Source organism: Phascolarctos cinereus, unplaced genomic scaffold (assembly GCF_003287225.1).
Source record: "Phascolarctos cinereus isolate Bilbo 61053 unplaced genomic scaffold, phaCin_HiC Scaffold_2;HRSCAF=192, whole genome shotgun sequence".
NCBI classification, from domain to species: Eukaryota; Metazoa; Chordata; class Mammalia; order Diprotodontia; family Phascolarctidae; genus Phascolarctos; species Phascolarctos cinereus.
Window position 1 is genome coordinate 344,780,581 of NW_027555625.1, and position 7,314 is coordinate 344,787,894.

Consider the following 7,314-nt stretch of genomic DNA (forward strand, 5'->3'; position numbering starts at 1 on the left):
TGCCTGTAGTACCTACTTCAGAGTGATGTTGACAGGCTTAAGTAAAATAATGGAAGTAAAGTTATCATTTAGGGAGAATAATGATTAGTGGATTGATGATTTCACTGGTATGGAGGCCTCTGGGTGAGAGAATTCCCTCTACCCAGGTAGGTCAGCACCTTTTCTAGAGGCTAAAGATCTTGCCTAATATTACACAGTCAGCATGGGTTGGTCTTCCTTGGCTTTAAGACCACTTTCTAGATGCTTTAGCAATTATTATGGTTATTCCTCTCATTGCCAGGTTTTCATCTATCTTCAAACATGAATGTCATCATTTCCCAATGACATACTTTTTATCATCTACTATTATATAGCAAAAATTAGAATTTTTCTTCTTCTTTCTTCCCTCGATCACCATCTGACTTAAAGATTCATTTAGTTCTACTTCTTCTAGTTCCAGAGGAAATAACAGGGTCTTTTTATTCATTTATCCTCCTCTGAACTGTATCCCTAGTATGGTACCCACATATGCCAACTTATGTTGTTATCATTCTTCTTCTATATTTCTATCTTGTGCCTTCAATTAAATATTAAGCCCCTTGAGAGCAAGGCCTGTCATATGCCTATTGACATCCTTTGTACTTAGGAACAAGTATATAGAAAGTGTCCAATAAATGTTTGTTTATGACATTGATGAGGAAAGAGACGACTGAAAGTCAGGAGACCCGAGATCTGACCCTAGTTCTCTTTCACTAACTATATGACTGTGTACAAGTCATTGTCTTCTTTGAGACTCTGTTTCCTCCTCTGTAAAATGAAGGTCATAGGCAGCATGGTACAGTGAAAATAGTGTTGGATTTGGAGTCAGAGGACTTGGCTTCAAATTCTAGGTCTACAGCTAGGTAAACACAGTGGATAGAACACTGAACATGAACTCAGGAAGACCTGAGTTCAAATCCAGCCTCAGAAACTTACTAGCCATGTGACTTTGGGAAAGTCACTTATCCTCTGTCTGCCTCAGTTTCCTCATCTTTAAAATGGAGATAATAATTATCTCCAAGGATCAAATGAGATAATAACTGTAAAGCACTTAGCCATGTGTCTGGGACATAGTAGATACTATATAAATGTTAGCTATTATCATATGAGGCGATATTTATAAAACACTCAGAACAATACCTGGTAAATAAATGCTTGTTTACTTTCTTCCTTTTCTTATCTGTGAATTTCGATAGTCCATGTTCTTCTCATAGTAATTAAATAAGATATCATCTTCATCATCGGTGACTATTATTTCTTCTTTCAAATCTTTGCTCTTGAAAATTCATTCAAACTGACAGCCCTGCTAGGACTCGAGAGTCCTTCACTCTTGTATTTATCACAACCCTGCACAAGCTGAAATTCCACACATGTGTGGGATTTGGCCCAACCTCATTAGAACTCTCATGTTTACCACTCAAGGCTTTAACTGCTTCCTAATGGTGGGGCCAATGAGCAATAACACACAGCTGAGAAGTCCATCATTATTTGGGGGGTATTTCATGCTCAGTGAATAATTATGTGAATAAAATAACACAAAGAAGTTGCCAGCAGCCATTAGATTTATGAAAAATAGCAATGGAAAACTCTGTTGACTTGCTATCAAAGGGCTTTTATGAAGAGTAGGAAACCAGCTGTGGCTTAACATCTGTATTTTGAAATCTGAAGCAAAAAGAAGTAAAGGACCAAAATAAAAACTGTCTACAGCTCCCCACCACCAAAATGACTTGAATGCTCCCTTATGTGATTTAATTGAGTGAGAGCTGATTTCCCTTTAGTCCAGCCTCCATCTAAAACACGGAGCAGAAAATTGATGGTTATTTGCACTAGTTTAGGTAAACCCATAAGGAATGAGTCTCAGGAAAGCAGAACTTCTAAAAATCCTAGTCATAGAAACTCAAGAATCTCGCAGTATCAGGGCAGGCACTTAATAGAATGCTAATGAATCCAATTTCTTTTGAAATTATCTTTCCTTTCTCCTTAGAATTAATTTAGAGATGTTACTTCAAATAGTTTTAAGCAAGTCCCTGGATAACCCATTATTCTCTTCATTGGTTTTGCTGGTGCTCATGCTGCCTAGATTCTGGGTGGAAGAGGAGAAGGCAACAGTGAAAATTGTCCATTTTCATCTCAGAACAATATCCACCCTGGAACAATATCTCCTGGAAAACATAGGTATTGACTTCACCTAGGACTTAGCATTAACAAAGGATGAGCATAGCCAAGGTATCCCATCTTGGCCTCTGAGGCTTTGCCCCAATTCCACACCATACAGGGACAAACCATCTATCCATTCGTGCTTTCTGCCTTCAAACATAAGTCTTTCAAGGACAGATGGCACAATTACTGACTGACTATGAGATGTGAAACATCTTGCCTGTCTCAATGAAGCATAAATAAAATAATAAATAAATAAATAGAATAATTAATTAATTAATTAGTTTTTTCAAAATGTAAGGTCTAATGATGAAGAAGCAAATCCCACTCTAACACTTACTACCTTCCTGACCTTGGGCAAGTCACTTAATATCCTTGGGCCACAATTTCCTCTCCTGTAAAATGAGGAGGGTAGACTCCTTGGCCTCTAAGGTCTCTTCCAGCCCTAGGTCTATGGTCTTAAGACAAATCATATCCACCTTTCCCCCAAGGGTAGGCAAGGCCAAGTCCACAGAGAGCAGCTAGGAACTTGCTGCTTGCTCAAGAGATAGGCCAGTACCACTCATCAGGCACAGAAGGCCAGAAAATGACCAAACAAAATGCCCAGGAGCAGCTTTGCCAGCTACAGCCTGCCAGAGCAGCTACACGCTAACTTCTCACTAACCAGAACAAAGCAGAGGCATGAGCTGAAGCACATTTAAAAGTTGGTCCTCCAAAGGCTCTGTATTTTCAGTCTGCTCTAAGAGGGAGCTTGCCCGCCCACTCCATCCCCCCAAGCCGAGGAGGCTGCGCTTGGCCACCCCTGCAGCTGGAGCTCTGATTTTCCCCACATTTTTGCTCAGGAAACCACTCAAAACTAATTGAACAGCTGAGGCTATAAAAAACAAAAAAGACTTCAGAAAATTGCAATACTTACATAACATATGCTGCTGTATGTGTCTATATTATATACATATATAGTTTTACAAGAGAAGCCAAGTGCCATAATGAATAGTGTACTGGTCTTAGAGTCAAGGAGACCTAAGTTCAAATTCTTCCTCTAAAACATATCAGGCTATTTGACCATGGTCAAATCACTTGGCCTGCCATTGTAACTAGGCAACTCTCTCTAAGACTGTTGCTAGTGTACATCAGTGGAGGGTTTCTACCCTGGCAGGTACCCACATGGATAAAAATCAGAGGTGAGGACTATCTCACACCCATGCTCTCCATGCTAATTGTGTCACTATGAGCAAATCAAATATGGGCAGACCAAAAGTGTCTGTGAGCCTCAGCCTCCTCACTCGTAAAATGGGTATAATAACAACTTTAGTGCTTGTGTTAACAATAACACATGCTTTACAGGGCTGCAAAAGGAAATCGCTTTGCAATCCTTAAAGTGACATATAAATATGATTTTTATAATTATCATAAGAGAAGAGTTCTCAAAGATAATTTATTTTCTTTCTCAAATAGAACTACCTACCAGTCTTGCATTTAGGATATATCTATTTCATTTTCTTCTCCTATTCTGGGAGGAAAGGCATTCCTTTCCTAGAGATTTCATGCCGGCTTTTATGTGTGTTTGTCCATGTATGTGTCTTGTCCCTCCTGAAGGGGTGGTCGGCAGTGGGCTTAATTCAGCAGATGACATCAGTTTTCCAGCTGTGTTCAAATCGGGGTGCTTTGAAAGTGCTTTCAGTCCTTTTTTCTCCAAAGCCTTAAACTGATGTTCTTCAGATGCAATGATTAAATTAGTGGACCTCCTACAAAGATATTCCCTTTTTCTCAAATCCCACCCATGCCCCAGTGGACCCACAGGGTACTTCTGAGATCAGTTGGACAAGAGCTTTCAAACTGAAGTTGGGCACATATTGTTTGGAAAAAGCAGCACAAAATGCAGGGCAAAATTTCCTTTTATTTCCTCGCTGAGGAAAAAAGTAGAAAAGAGATTATTTCCAAATAATAACACATTATTAGCTAGTGAATAGAAGCTAAGAAAAACAACACAGTTTCCCAGTGTATTTATTACAAATAGATTGTTTAGAATGCTAATTGCAAATGGCACTAACATCTTGATTCTCTGAATAGCAATGCTGGAGGCAGATTGAGGCCTCATGTACATGGAGTTAAGAAATAGTCTGGTTGTGATTAATATGGTCCTGCTCAAACATGGCCCATTCCCTCAGACTCCAGATGTTGAAAAAATTCCCTCATTGGAAGTAACAGATACCTGCCAATAAGCAATGTTCCTACAAGTCCCCAAATCCCTTTCTTTCTTGTCCATCCTCTTCTTAAACGCATTCCCTGGCTCACCCCACATTCTGCAACAGTGCTAAGGAGCAGATACCTGAAAAACTGCTCAGTCTCTTAAAGCCTACCTGCCCCACCCTCCATCTTGAAACAATACTTCAAGATTTCTAGGACTTGGGTTTTCATTGAGATAGGAGCTCCCTTCATTAACACAGGCCATAGCTTTTCTAATCCTTAGCAAGTCATATTCTAACAACAACGACAACAATTTGTGGCCAGCCTGGCGATGAGTGTCTCCCAACTTAGCTGGGCTGGCTTTGGACCATTACCAAAGCATACTGAAATCCTCTCCAGCTTGGTGGATGCTGCCAGAGCTTGCTTTCCACTAGCACAGCCTCTGTCATCTCAGCAATAGTTGCCACTTTGAGTCATCAGAGGAGGATTTGAGTCCAGAGGAAAAGAAATATAGTAAAATCAATGGTGCTCTGAGGTTAGATAAATGGTTGGGAGCCAGGAAGTTTCAAGGTGTCAGAACTAGCCTAAGTATTTGTTAAAGTCTCCCTACCCTGTTCCCATCCCCACCCCCATATCTAATTTGTAAAAATTAAACAAACTTCTCATTAGAGCTTGGCAAGTGCATTGCTTTGGAAATCAGCTCCAACTACATTGTCTTGCTTCTGCTTATTAACTAGATAAGATCTTAAAAGAGACAAACTATGTTCTGTTGGTTGTTTTTAATTAAAAATCAATCTGTATCATCATTTCATATTCACCCATAGCCCAAAGCAATATGAATTAGGCCAAATATTCATGTTCTCAAACTTGAGGTAGAAATACAAGTTAAAAAACAAAATAAAGACTTTGCTGCTTGGAGGCATTCTGATGATGTAAAAGGATAATTCCTTTTTCTGCATTAACTTCATCTCCTAATTCTAAGTTTAGCAGATGGATAAAGGCTTAATAAAGCAGATAGCTATTCAAGAAAAAATCCAGATGGAAGAACAGCTCTTTGGTCTCTCATAAGAATGCCAGGTACAAGGATATAAATGTCTCCTCTTGTTCATTCATCAAAAATAAAATCAACACTATTAGTTGCCCACGTGTGCCTCAAAGACCAGAAGGTCCACTAGGCTCATCCCCACAACTGCATCAAAGACAATCCAGAATCCTTCTGTTTTTAAAGCATTCCATCAAGGAAAGTCTGCTGAGTATCTGCTGTGTGTTCAGTACTCAGTGCTCCTCCAAACACCCCCTTGGTAACCCATCCCATTTTTTAAACTATAATCAATAGCAAGGGGCACTTTTTTCATATGTCTAACCTAGATCCATCTTATTACAGTCCAAAGTCTTCTACTCAGCTTTCAGGGGAAAAGAAAGCAGCTGGTAAAATTAGAACAGTACCCTTTCCTTTATTTGAAGATATTTGTGATTGAATCTCCTCTAAGTGTTTTCACTAGGGGAGCAGAGAAAAAAAATTAGGGAACTTAAAAGAAACTTCTCACATCTTTCTCAAATTCAAATCTTAATATTTTGAGGGGGGAGGGGAAGAAGAGAGTATTTTAGTCATAGATCCTGACTTATTAAATTTTGTTATATAAAACAGATGGCAGCAAGAGTGAAGCATTCTGGGAAGTGTTTAAAAGCTGCAAAGATTAATGTCATCATCCTGCAGAGTCTCTTTGGTACTATATGAAAACCTGCCACATAACTGACTTTCTATAACTTTTACATGTACCAATGGACTATGGGTTATCCACCTAACTGCATATAATAGTCTGAAATACAGTCATTACTCATCCAAATGTGTGTGTGTGTGTGTGTGTGAAGTTAAGCTGGGATTTTTACAAATGCTCAGGTCAGTTTTGACAATTTAGGAGACTCCTGGTTTGTATCCATTTATGTATACCCATGGCACTGTTGAGTTTAATGAATTCCTTCTCCTCTGTATGCTTTAGAAACCCCAGGGTTCTGTGTTGAGTGAAAGGAGAGAAGGTTAACATTCCCCTTGATAAGGATGGAAGAGGTCCTAGTGGCCTTTGCAACACACATATGGTGAAAGCATTGCCACCTACTCTGTGGCATCTAACCATGTTTTTGCCTTGGAGTCAAGAGGACCTGAGTTCAAATCCAGTCTCACACACTTGACACTTACTAGCTGTGTGACCCTGGGCAAGTCAGTTAACACCAATTGCTTCAACAAAAAGGCCAAAATGTTTATGTGTGTGTGTGTGTGTGTATGCATATGCATATGTATATGTGTGTGTATATACACACATACATACATATATACATGCATGTGAACATGCATGCATATGTGTGAGTGTATATATGCACACATGCATGCATGTATGTATATATGTAACTAGAAATCCTGGGATTCCCTGAGTTACACTGATACTTCAATGGATATGTGCTCTAACTGATGTGGGTAATCTCTGCAATAGTACATATTGTAATCTGTCCACATGCTGGAAACCTTTCTCTCAATTCATTAATATTGAATGGATATCACCACAGGCCATTCATCAGTTACTCCTCACTCTTACCACATGGAGACCCACCTCCTTTTCTAATCTTACATTTCTAACGTGGTGGCCAAGACAGGAAGACACTACATTTTCCATTTCTTCATATGAGTAGTGCCATTTTAAAATAAACCTCCATTTCAGTATAAACAGCACAATCAAGTCTAATCCCTATGTTTTAGTTCTCCCCTACTGCAGTTCATGTGCAAGGGCAACCAAAAGCCAAATAGAATCTATCATGTCTCAGGTACCTGAGGCCAATGATGAACCTGCAAACTGGGAAGTCTAACCATTCTCTGGAATGCTGCTAGTTGCTCTCGAGGCCGGTGGCTGAATACTGTCTATGAAGTATTTATTTTAAGTATACAGGAATGAGATAATA

The 7,314-nt window shown here is 39.4% G+C and overlaps 1 non-coding gene across 1 annotated transcript; it reads left to right on the forward strand.

The window, feature by feature from the left end:
• The first annotated feature begins 6,377 nt into the window (after positions 1-6,377).
• Positions 6,378-6,505, forward strand: LOC144456078 (U6atac minor spliceosomal RNA). The gene has a single exon (XR_013484984.1). It is a non-coding gene; the product is annotated as a U6atac minor spliceosomal RNA (small nuclear RNA).
• Positions 6,506-7,314: the final 809 nt, after the last annotated feature.